The following is a 13486-nucleotide window of genomic DNA, read 5'->3' as shown; positions in this document are numbered from 1 at the left end:
CCTCGGGATGCACTGGCACAACATTACATTATGCACAGCTGCCACAGGCAAAAACAGCAATATCACTGAAAGCATCACATTTTTCTCATTTGGAACTCATTTTAAATGGAATAGAATACAACTTGTATCCCAAACGTTTACCACTATCAAATAATAACTATAACATCTTCATTTTAACTCCCTTTCCATTTTCAAATCTCCGTTAATAGCCATAACTTAATGCGACACAAAAAACACATTTGCTGTGGTCTCATACATTGTTAAAGGAATTAATTCTTTAACGCTGTCTGATGAAAACCACATATGTCCACTTGTGGACCTTTTACTGTAGATGGAATACGCCCATCCTGCTCTGTCTGCTGATAGCGTTTGACATCTAATTGACCAATGAAAAGGTGTTTTAGTCTTAGATTTACTTGTACGGATCACTTTATATCACCAAGTTTTACAACTTAACGTTGATAGCGAGATAGAAAACTAACAGCTTTGTTCAATGTGAATATAAAGCGATATATATTGGTTTGTGTCTTGCTGACATTGACATATTTGGGTCTCTGACAGCAGTCCGCGTAAATCCATTTAAAACAATAAACCGTTCACTGATGGCTGTGTAAAAATGGGTTTCTATCGGTTTTGTCTCATTACATTGTTTTAGGGTTATTTTTAAAGTAGTTTCTTAGAAAATGCATTTTTTTCCTACTCCTGAAATAAAGGATATTTTTTTCCACTGAACAGCGACGATACATTCATTTTAAAAGGCTTAATGTATCTGAAGAAACGAACAAAGCGAAGGCGCCGGATAAAGGCTGGATTCCTGCACAGCTTTAGTCGTTTTGGCTCATTTCCCGAAAAGATTCCGCAACTGAAGGAACATGCCGGTCGCGCGGATGGGCCGCGCGCGGCGCGCAAGCTCCCCACGCTATGCAAATACCTCTGTGAAATTTCTCTCACTGACGTTTTGCGATCGCACGGCTGCTTGACTCAATCCTTTTACATAGTGAATTTAGCATGAAATTTTCAAGTCAAAATTTTGAATTAAGTTTCTTCTTCAAACTGTTCCTCCCAAACCCTTCAAACTTGTAATTGGGACAGTACAGTGTTTAAGCGGGATAAGAATACTCCGTCACCTAAGGTAATACTCTTCTCTCTCTATATGATTTAAAGTAAAATGTGATATCAATGGAAATCCAAGCTCTTGTTTTTACAGAATCTCGTTTGGGGTGAACTTTCATTCACAAACAGCTTTGTTTCCTATGCTGGTAAATAGTCCTTAGTCCCTCATTAATCAGTGACAGGCAAGATCTTCCATTTGCACCAGATTTCATTCATTCTTCCTCCCTTTTGATAGGAGCACAGTATATCGTACATGTACCTAGGGACCGTCTGTTGTTGCTTTGACTCAGCTTGTTACCTTGACAGCCTGGAAAACAGAACAAGTCAGGAACAGTCCTTCAGGTAGAGGTACAGGAGGATGGTGCAATACACTGTCAGTCGGCTTCCAGCACAGGAGGTTCATTGTAGCAAAGCTATAGTCTACAATGCCTTTCCCTCTAAATTCTACATTAACAAAGAAACACATTGATATGTCCAAGGACTGCGTGTCAATGCGTAAAATCCAGATCAAAGAGTGTTGGAAAATCTAATCTTTTTGAGCAGATAACACTGCAAATCATAAAGACCTGTCTCTCTTCAATGACAATGTCTGACAGTCACCAGCTTATTTCACTGGTGAAATGCAAATCAACTAAAATTTTGTTTTAAGGTCAAACAATTACTTAAAATCAGAAGAAAGCCAAATAAGGGAAAAGCATTGTGCTCTGACTTCAGATGAACTTAAACCCGGGTAGTGAGGAGCTCCAGTCAAGTCGCCATTGTAAATAATGTTCTTTGACCAGTAGCTATGTTCGCCGACCACGCTTAAATCTGTTTCATAGGGCCAGGTTGAATTACTTCTGAATGTAATTGGCTGTTCAAATATGTTTTTTTTGTGATGTCAAGATACTTAAATGTTCATTTATATTCTCTGTAGTCTGAATGAACAACAGGTGACCTTAATTCTTCCAAAAAAAAAATGATCATTTAGAGAACCACACAAACCTCTATAAATGACTCCCTCCCTGGTTCCATGTGAGTATCCTCCAAAAGGCATGAGGCTTTGTTGGACTGGTGCCTCGAAACTGGCATGACTGTGCCCTGCGATGGACGGGCACCCTTTGCAGAGTGCACGCAGCCATCCGGTGCCTGGACAGGCTCCAAACTGCGCAATCCTGCATTGGTTCGGCAGTTAGGCTGAGCTGGTTGGATTAGGGCTATCCAGGACCAGAAAATAAAACCCAAGCCAGATGTTCTACAGATGCAAAAAAAAATAATTCCAACATTGCACACAAGTCTTACCTTGCATGTGCATGTTTAGAGAGGCATGGGGCACTGATCATAAGCCTAAAGCGAGCCGGCATGCCATCCCATGACAATCAGGAAACTGCGGAAAGTACAAGAGGAAAAGATGTTCACAGTGTTTGATTACGGGCTGGTCAGCATCTTCTTCCTACACCCTAATAACAGCAGCAGACTCCTTAATATGCTATGGCTACAGCAGCCCAAAGTCAGCCACGAGATAGGACTGGGTTTGGTCGGGGGGGGAGGAATCAGCCATTTGCATTTAGATGATGTGTTTACTCTGTGACATGGGGGGGGGGTGCACCATTCTCTGCGAGGTTCCCGTCGAGTGGAGGCAGTTGTGGATGGTAATAGCCAACCTCTGTCAGCCCTGATGAAACCACGCAAGCCTGGCCAGACACTACAGAGAGATACGGCCCAAAGCGCCCAGTGCCCGAGCCCCCGGTGTCTGAGAGGCTCCGCAGAAACACTTAATAGGATTTTAAAGATTTTAAAGAGTGGAGGGATGGTGGGTTATATGTAATTATGTAATTATAAAAGGAATCGAAAGGAGACTAATCCATTACACTAAGTGAAAATACAGATATACAAAGACTTCTTACAGGAATTTACACAAAGCAAAGAACCTTCACTGCTGTTGCAGTGACATTAGTGATTTGGCATTTTTTTAAAAAGCATGAAAAGTTGAATGCCAGGAAGTCTGAAAATAGTATGCAGGTCTGCTTTTACTGGGTGAGTGTGAGACCCAAGATATTCCAGTGTAAGTTCAATAAATGTCGAGGTGCAAAATAACAAGGAGCCAATTTCAACAGAAACTGAACATAAAGCTCTCTCTCTCACACACACACACACACACACACAAACACACGCAGACACACACAGACACACACACACACACAAACACACACAGACACACTCACTCACACACACACACACACAGACACACTCACTCACACACACACCGTTTGTTAAACAGAGTAATGATTTCTCATCAGGTGAGTTTAGAGAGGTAAACCATATTTACGGCTATCATCCTGTTGGTCGATACAGCCCAATTGCTATTCTTCAAACAAATGAGTAAAATATCAGAGCATTAAAATTGAATGCATCACATGAAATATTAGGACTTTGGTAAATGTATTTTATTTGATTAATTGAAGCAGAGAAATTAAATATTGCAAAACCCCCGCTAGAGATCAGCTTTTTTCCACGCAGAGAAAAATAAATGAAGTTTTACATCAAAGGACTTTGTGTGTGCTGTGTGGATCAATGCTCAAATAGTATTTCTGAAGCAGAATTCTGCTGGGTAATTCTTCCAGGGAGGTGATGGCCTTCTTGACAGAACCATGAATTTCCACACTGCCTCTGTGCTGCTAATATCGTCCTATTTTGCTTTTTTTTAGCTTTTTCTTATACCGATTTGTCAGGGAGGTACATAATGACTCCATCCCTCTCGGTCTGGAATAACTGAGTGTGGCTACGCATCTGCTCACTATGAAAACAGTAAAGCCCAGAGTCATTCGCCCCGCGACCTTCCCCAGGAGGGAAGGGGGCAGAGGGCGTGGGCTGACTTTGGGGAGGCTGATGCTATGCGGAGATTACCTTCCCTATGAGGTACCTTCTTTTGTCTTTTTAACGTAATGCATTTAGGGGGCGCTAGCAAGCGCCCAGCTCAGTTCTCCTTAAATGATGAAAAGAAAGAGGCTTAAAGACAAGGACAAACCCAGTGACAGCGTGCTCTGGCAGACTCGGGCCATGCCTGGAAGAGAAATTCCCTTTTCATATCAGCGCTGATCATGGACACAACCAGCATCACTGTCTCCTTGACTGATTTAGGAAGAGTCAGTGTATCACTGTTTCATCACCCCCCCCCCGTCCCCCATCTAGTCCTTGGTGTTTAATGGATGGATTACTCTGCACAAAACAAGACTTTAATACAGCGAGTGCATATTAGAATGACTCCTGTAGTCATTTTGTCAGTTACTGAAAAATCCAGCAACAAAATGCAAATGCTCATGTCCGGTCTAATGAAGCTCTTTTTCATAATACGCTGAAGGTGTAATGGTGATTTTCACAGCAGGCATCTGTGTCCTTCCTGGATGTGTGTGAGGCCCGTTCTGAATGATTGCCTGTATGACGGTCGTGTGCGCAATGTGACGAACACAGTAATAACAGGTCATTTACTGGTTAATTGGCTTCTCCCCTCAGGAAATAAGGCAGTCGTACAGTTTGATGAGAGAACTCCAGCTACTATTCTTCAGAACTGCCTGGAAGTTAAATCGTGTTAATGTGTTGGGAGGCCAAATCTGGAGGACGGCTCTGTGGAGGAGGAGCAGGAGTTCACAGGCCTGAGGAGGGAGGTGAAATCCTCCCCACCGACATGGGCGACAAGGCGGATCCATCATGGCCGGCGGCCTCAGTTTGTTTTCATTTGCTGTTGGTTTTCATGTCTTCAGAGGGATTTTTCCCAAAGGATGGCCCACCTGCGCACTTCATGGAAGAAAAATGGATGCCTCCTTCAGGCTCCTGCGCAGCAGGACCGAGACGTAACGGCTCGCTGAGGTACTTACGTCTGAATTCCTGCTGCTAAAACACACTTCAAAATAAGAGCCCTCTCCACTAATACAAAGGAGTGCAGAGATGATTAAGAAACACGACCCATCTGGAAGCAGGAGCCAAATCAGGAACCATTATGCTCAGACTCCTAACTCCAGAGAACCTCATTGTTCACTGCAGACTTACTTAACCCAACCCCAGCAAAATTAGCATTAACTTACACAGATAAATCATACATTTCAGGTCATAAATTCTGTTTTGCCTGGGATGCCATCCTGGCCATTCCCTGTCTTGTATGCTATGCTTTTCCGGATACACACCAGGCTAACTCTCACCCCGTACAAGATACATTATGCATGATGGTTGGATGGATGGAAAATCAAGAGACGTACAATGGAGCGCCTACTCCCAGTGTCAGTAGCAGGAGAGACGTACGGTGGAGCGCCTACTCCCAGTGCCAGTAACAGGTGAGACGTATAATGGAGCGCCTACTCCCAGTGCCAGTAGCAGGTGAGACGTACGGTGGAGCGCCTACTCCCAGTGCCAGTAGCAGGTGAGACGTACGGTGGAGCGCCTACTCCCAGTGCCAGTAGCAGGTGAGACGTACGGTGGAGCGCCTACTCCCAGTGCCAGTAACAGGTGAGACGTACGGTGGAGCGCCTACTCCCAGTGCCAGTAGCAGGTGAGACGTACGGTGGAGCGCCTACTCCCAGTGCCAGTAACAGGTGAGACGTACGGTGGAGCGCCTACTCCCAGTGCCAGTAGCAGGTGAGACGTACGGTGGAGCGCCTACTCCCAGTGCCAGTAGCAGGTGAGACGTACGGTGGAGCGCCTACTCCCAGTGCCAGTAGCAGGTGAGACGTACGGTGGAGCGCCTACTCCCAGTGCCAGTAGCAGGAGAGACGTACGGTGGAGCGCCTACTCCCAGTGCCAGTAACGGGTGAGACGTACGGTGGAGCGCCTACTCCCAGTGCCAGTAGCAGGTGAGACGTACGGTGGAGCGCCTACTCCCAGTGCCAGTAGCAGGTGAGACGTACGGTGGAGCGCCTACTCCCAGTGCCAGTAGCAGGTGAGACGTACGGTGGAGCGCCTACTCCCAGTGCCAGTAGCAGGAGAGACGTACGGTGGAGCGCCTACTCCCAGTGCCAGTAGCAGGTGAGACGTATAATGGAGCGCCTACTCCCAGTGCCAGTAGCAGGTGAGACGTACGGTGGAGCGCCTACTCCCAGTGCCAGTAGCAGGTGAGACGTACGGTGGAGCGCCTACTCCCAGTGCCAGTAGCAGGTGAGACGTACGGTGGAGCGCCTACTCCCAGTGCCAGTAGCAGGTGAGGCGTATGGTGGAGCGCCTACTCCCAGTGCCAGTAACAGGTGAGACGTACGGTGGAGCGCCTACTCCCAGTGCCAGTAACAGGTGAGACATACGGCATCACAGTGGCGCACCTACTACCAGTGAGTACTGGAGCCTTTGACAGCCACACCATCTGACTCTTCTCCAGATAGACACATTTACCTTGGCAGACTGTAGTTTTCCTGGGTTCTGAACTGGAGGAGGGCCAGAGTCTACCGATTTATCAAGGGGGACCCACATCCCTCAGTCGGCAAAATCAACTGAGGGGGTGCAAGGTGACATTTTGTCAGGGGGCCCAGAATTCTTCAGATCACCTACCACATCCCCTAGTATTCAAAATTTTTGATTTTTCCTATTTGCGGGTAAACAGGCAGCCAATGGGGCTCCCAGCCCCAGCCATGTAGCCGCCAAGCCTGCATGCCACCCGCATGTCTGCGTACCATTTGCTCTGCTGCGCATCACAGAGCAGTGTCTGCAGCACATTCATAATGCCCAGGAGATCCCAGCGTCTGCATGATGGTGTGAGGATGGAGACTGCATTTTCACCTGCATGTCATCTGCACTGCTGCACTACACAGTGATTACAGTGCGTAAGGAGCGTGCACTGATTACAGTGCGTAAGGAGCGTGCACTGATTACAGTGCGTAAGGAGCGTGTACTGATTACAGTGCGTAAGGAGCGTGCACCACATGACAAACCACCTCAGGGAACATTAGTGCAGCCATGTGGCAGGGGATACCTCAGTACCACTTTAGTCCAACTAGAGCAAATTAAAATTACCAAAGAAAAGCGTTATGCGATACATGTGCTTGCCTACAGAACAGCTTCAGTTGTCTTTTTGCACGTTTCACTGTTGCTTACCTCACTATCCTTTGTGTTGTATATCTGAATACATCCAACATTTCAATAGTAAGAGTCAGCTATTTGGAAAATTCAACTGTCTGCCAGTGCCTGGGTCTCAACATTGCAAGAATTTTTATGGCACATTAGGATGGGATGTTAGGGGACCAGCAACATGAAGATACAGCAAGTATGGGAGACAAAGGCGCTGTGGCTGGTGTGCAGACATCAGGAACATTCATATCCCACGTACCACTGTAGAAGGTACCGCCCTCATAGGGCAGGCAGGAATCCTCCAAGCAGTAGTGCTGATTATCTCCACATTAACCCTGTACAGGGGAAGTAGTGTAGAAAATGGATGGATGGATGTAGCATTGTACAGGAGAAAACAACTCAATGGAGGCAGATCTGTACTCCCTCATAACAGTCTCTCACGCACACACACACACACATCACACACACACACACACACACATACCCCTCATTTGATCCATCATATGCATTGAGAACGGAGAGGAGAAATAACATCTGTCATGCCAGAAACCTCTATGCAAATTGCAAATGAAGTTTCCATGAAAGTAGGATGAGGAGGTAAATCCGGGGGGAGCATGCTGGGGGCCGGCTTGGCGGACTGGTAAATAAATGAATTAAACGAAGCCAGTGGGGCTAAGGGGGGGGGGATGGGGGGTGCAGACATGACATTTCCACTCGCCCGGATTAATAATGAAGGAGATTAGCAGCACCTCACAAGGTACACAGAGACGAGGCGGAACGCGAAGAGATTATTAAAAGAGTAGCAGCAGATGTCAAACCATACGGAGGCTCAGGCGGCCGCAGCCTCCTCGGTGCCTCAGAGTGTCCGATACGAAGGCCTCTCCCTCTTACCACATGTGACAGTCTAAACGGACAAAGCTGTGAGGACTCCTCTGCGCCCATGTCGCTGTTCATTTTTAGGGCGCTGTTACATTAATGGCCTGAAGGGGGCAATGGGCGAAATAAAGCTGGCTCTGTCCCTCTGAGGGGCATGGACACCCTAACAGATTCAGGGGGCCAGGCATTTTAAGAGAAAGAGCCAAACCTATCGGTGGGGGCCCAGGGTGTCATTTTGTCAGGGGGGACAGGAATTTCTAGCTCCGCCCCTGGTGCTGAAAATATCTGCCCAAAAAGCGTGGCTCATATGGCAAATCTTGAAATTTGGTTTTATTTTGAAACATTTTACTTTATCCTTATATGATTTGTAACAACATAACACAAGTTCAGAGAATCTGAGTCCCCCTCAGAGGACTGCGTCTAATTAAACAGCTTCAACCTTCAATTTATGAATAAAATTAATTTATATACTTGACATAGAGTACCTTATATAAAAACCTTAATTCCACATAAACCTGACCAGCCTGCTGTGCCAGCTCCCCACCCGGGGGCGTCCTACAGATCAGGGGTTCGGCGAAAGAATGCTCATTCAGAAAAATCAATTAATGAAATATGAAATATTGTCAAATTCAAATAGGCGCCACAGAAAATGGAGGGAAATGAATAACAGGCACGACCGGCAACAGCAAAGAATAATTATCAGCTGCAGTGAGTAGAATGGAAAGCAGTGATTAGCATATGAATGACATCACAGGGAAGAGTGGAGGAAGGAGTGTGGAATGAAAGATTATTTAGAGTTTATTTGCACTGTAAACCTCAGTAAGTCGCCCCATCTGTGCACACACGGGTCCACCTGGCATCCACATAACGCAGATGGGTTTCTCTACATTCTCAAGCAAGTCACTAGAAGGAGCTGCTGAGCACCAAGGAGATGCAAACACTGAGGAACTCCCAGTATTAGGGAATAAGCTACATTAGGTTAATTTGAAACAGAATGGGGGGCATTTAGGTGCATCATCAATCCATCCGGCTGTTAATACAGTTTCTTCAGCACTGCTGGCAGAGCCTATAGTGGGCAGCATAGGACACAAGGCAAAAGATGTGTACAGGATGCCAGTTCGTTACAGGAAACGCTCCACAAAGCGGGAGTGAGACAGTGTCGCCCACAATTTAAACCTTGCAGCAAGTTCAAATGGATATTTTCAGAGAAGACCACCAACGTAGCAAAAGCGTGATATGAACAAAAGAGAAGATCTCTATGAACACAATGGGCACACCCTCACCGTGGTGTGGAATCCTATGTCATGCTAAACAGCCTGCATGAAAGATGGATCGATAGATGAAGAGTAGATAGACTTATTAGATTTAAGAAAAAAGGGAAATGAGAAATGATTGTGGCTCAATGTTTAAAATTATATCACCGTGTCCTTTTTGAACTCAAAGTAAAACCTTGTCATCAACCTGCTTCTGTCAGGCTGCTGCCCTTCTGATCTCTGATGCGTTAATCATTACAGCCGCACCTGAGCACCCTCATGTTGAGGAGCACTGGAGTGGCCAGGTCAGCGCTTCCCTCCTCCCGACACGCGGGGCACCTGAATGCGGCATCCCCCCCCCCCAGCTGAGGTCACCTTTCCATGTCGACATCAGCTCAAGGCGGTACCCGTTTCTGAGGGTGTGCCTCTAACGCTGTTTGTGGAACGTGACATGCCTTTCTGAGATGGTCAGGCGATCGACTCTTCATTCCAACAGGCCGCAGCGATGTAGCCTAGCTGCCTCTAAGCTGCGCTGCACTGGGATGACGACTGTACTGGAACAGAGGGCTATTCCATTATGGTACTGGAAATTGTGAGGGTTGATTGATTTTTTTGCAGAAATACCCGTTTTCCCTGAAGACAAAAATGTGAAGGAGCCTTTAAGAAGTCAGCATTTAACAGCTAATTAATGCTAATAAAGTAAACCTGAGACCTGAGACCTACGTCATGGGTACCTGTAGACCTTCAGGTTTGGACACATGAAGTCTGACACATAGTGGAAGTTTCTCTAAACTTTGCCACCTGAATGACCTCAACCATGAACCCCTAAAACCACTGGTGGAAAATTGTTTGTATGCCTACAGTCGACTCAATGCATTTAACAACATCACCAAGTAATGTTCTTCCCCATTGGCTCAGCCACTGCATTGTATACAAATTACACATATTGAACACAAATCTCACAACGTGGTGTGGCCCACTATAATTCAGCCAACATGCAAGAGGACATTAGCCAAAATCCAGCTTGTAGTTCTACAGTTAGGCCCCATTAAACACAAAGCTGTGTAAGAACAGCCAAGAAATTCAAAGAGGAAGCAGCCTTCTGCTGACAAGCCGTGTGGGGAGAGTAAGAAAAGGTCCAGCCTGATTTATATCAATTACCCTACAGCAATGAGCAGAATTATAATCAGATTAATTCATATTCTTACGGTTAATCTTTCTTTCACTTACAAAACACGACCACTCCATATACCCAGATTTCTGCTTGCACGATATGTAAGGATGACCGACTGGTTGCTTTAGGTATTTGAGTATATGGTTTATTTATCCAGACATAAGATGGACATTGCAAAGCATGTACTTTATGGTCTAAGATCCCTAAACTTTTTTGTCCTGCTTGGACCGCCGTCCCATCCAGGGTCCTGCCTGCCTCCTGTGCTTCCTGGAATGAGGTCCAGACTTGCCACAAGCCTGCATTGGATAAGCCATTATGGAAAAGAAATGGATGGATAGAAATTCCATCCACGTTGCCTGGCCTCAAACTGAATTTATTAAAGTATGAGGAAATTTAAATGGCTTTGCATTAACACTGCACCTTGACCTCGGTGAGTAGGACCGAAGCCTTCAGCGGAAGGAACTGCCATGTGATTTCCGCACATCTTATTAAATGTGAAATATTAACTCTGCCGTCTCCATTTCATTGTCGAGGGGAGTTTCATTTACTGTATGTCTTCGGATTATTATTATTTTTGAGTGCGACTGCTTGCATGCTAGACGGAGGAGGTATTGGCACTGCATGTTGGGAAGAGCTCATCTGAGATAATGGAGAGATGATTAAGGAAATGAGAGTCATGAACAAAGCCCATCTTTGTCGAAGTCCGACATGATCATCCAGATTGGCTTATCGGTCAATATTAATGTCCTTTACCGTCCATGATTTTGGGGGGGGCGGGGGGCGGGGGGGGAATTCAGATATGAATCCCAGCCTACTTCCATTCTGTGTTTACTCTTCCAGACAGACAATCCACAATATCCTACAATTTCCATGATGAGGCCGATTATCAGCAGAATGCTACACACATTAGCCAAACGTGATCCAGTGCCATCTGTCTTCCAACTCCAGCAAGGCTTTTCATTCCAGATGTCGGTCCTTACTTAGATTAACTGCCAGGTTAAGGATTATACCAGGACTGCTGCATGTTCTAGCAAAAAAAACAACCACCACAAATAAACTAACATGGGGAATACTTTGTAACTGCCTCTGGTCAGAAGTTTCCACAAAGATGACGACACCCACATGAAAGACAATGGCCCTCACATTGCAGTCAAGTTCAAATGCTCAGCACGGAGCACCATTTATCACACAATGCACACTGCAGTCTGTAACGACCAGTCCTTGTACCTGAAATGAATTAGGTTATAGCTCAATGCTTGTCACTGCTCATTTTGATTTGTCTGGGGCAGAATATTATAATACCCACACTTACATAATAAACACATTTAGGAAGAGTTATTACTGACTATGTCAACTGAGTATAGGTCAGATACAGTATATACATTTTCAGCAGGATCTACCTCTGTATTTGGTGCTGTCAGGAAAATTGAGACGGTACAGTGTGAATAGCAAGCGTGGCTCTTTGGGGAACAAAATGCAATTTAGAGAGCAATGTTTCCAAGCAAGTCAGTGGGTGTCAAATAAATAACGCTCATTAAGTATGAGCACATGTGGAGTCTCACATTCTTAACGTTACATAAATAAATGAGTCAGACAAGTGCCATGGATTTATATCTTTCTCGCCTGGTTCAATTTCTTTGTGAAACCAGTCCCTAAGTCAGCTGCAGAAGGAGGGATTAGTTAAAATACAGCATTGCCTTTTTGTTTTCCCCGATGAGGGCAGTCATGATGGATTTTCCTGGTATACTAATCTGAAACAGAGAACACAGTCGAAGACCCTGACAGATGATGAGGAGAAAGTTGATGATTATGAAGATGCTATCAGCGTAGACTAAGGTACTAAGGTCTTTCAGCAGAAATATCTGTATTGGCACGGATTTACCCAGCTGCTGTGACAGATAAGGACATGGACATGACAGATTTCAGATACAGTTTTACTCAAGGTAAAGAGGAGAATGTTTTTTTAGTAAGAGGCAAGAAGCTGTTTCTCTCCAGTGTCTAAGAGAAGTAAACATCTCATGACCGAGACCTTCTGTCAGTCATATGAGACAATGTCACCTGTAGACAGCAGGTGACCATTCACTGGCTGTTTACCCACATCTAAAGGACAAAGACAGTCTTCTTTTCTGTCAGACAGCGAGCTTTTGTTAGCTCTGTATACAAATCACATAAAAGAAATTCATTATTTCAGTTCCCCTCTTTATTAGATTGGTAATATTATGATCCATTCATAAATAAAAGTGCCTGCACTTAGTCAAATGACAATAATCCCATTTCAGGTCGGCTAACCTAGAGTTCCTGCAGAATAAGCAGCTGCCGCGGACGATGTCACTTAATGGTGCTGCTTGGGACATCCTGCATTTTTAGTGGCCGTTGCATGCTAAGCACCTGAAAACGAACACGGGACACAGGAGATGGGAACACGCCACACGATTGGCAGAAAGATTCAAGGCTGCTGCAAAAAGGATGGCATGACATTTTGTAATGTTGTCCAACTGGGCCCATAATAAAGTGGATTTATGTGCCTTTTCCATCCATAAATCTTCCAACCACTTACCCAGCACTGGATTATGGTGAAGCCTGGAGCTTATCCCAGGATGCACAGAACACCAGACAGGGAATACCCTGGATGCCGTTCCAGTCCATCTTACTTGCCTCCATCTTCCTTTAATTCAACCCACAACACTAACAGACATGGTTGAATATGCCATTAAATGCCTTTTAAAGTCAATAATATGAATCATAAAGGAGACAAATCGATGTGTGAACAACAGGAACATCCAAGCAATCATGAGAATGGCCCTATTGTTAACAATTCTGCAAATGCCCTCCAGGGGGCACTTTCTTGGAGCGCCTTTAACCACTGGCTCTTTCCACCACAGCATGCTAAGTGCTACTGAGCATGATTCTTCCTTCTGCCATTAGGCAGTGGAACACGCCCCCCCTCACCCCTAACCATAACACATGCCAGGACAGCCCCCCCCCCCCAACCATAACACCAGGACAGCATTTACAGACAGACACCTGTAGGGCTGTGAACCTCACA

This window comes from Paramormyrops kingsleyae, chromosome 1 (assembly GCF_048594095.1).
Source record: "Paramormyrops kingsleyae isolate MSU_618 chromosome 1, PKINGS_0.4, whole genome shotgun sequence".
In the NCBI taxonomy this organism is placed as follows: domain Eukaryota; kingdom Metazoa; phylum Chordata; class Actinopteri; order Osteoglossiformes; family Mormyridae; genus Paramormyrops; species Paramormyrops kingsleyae.
This window is presented reverse-complemented; position numbering follows the sequence as displayed.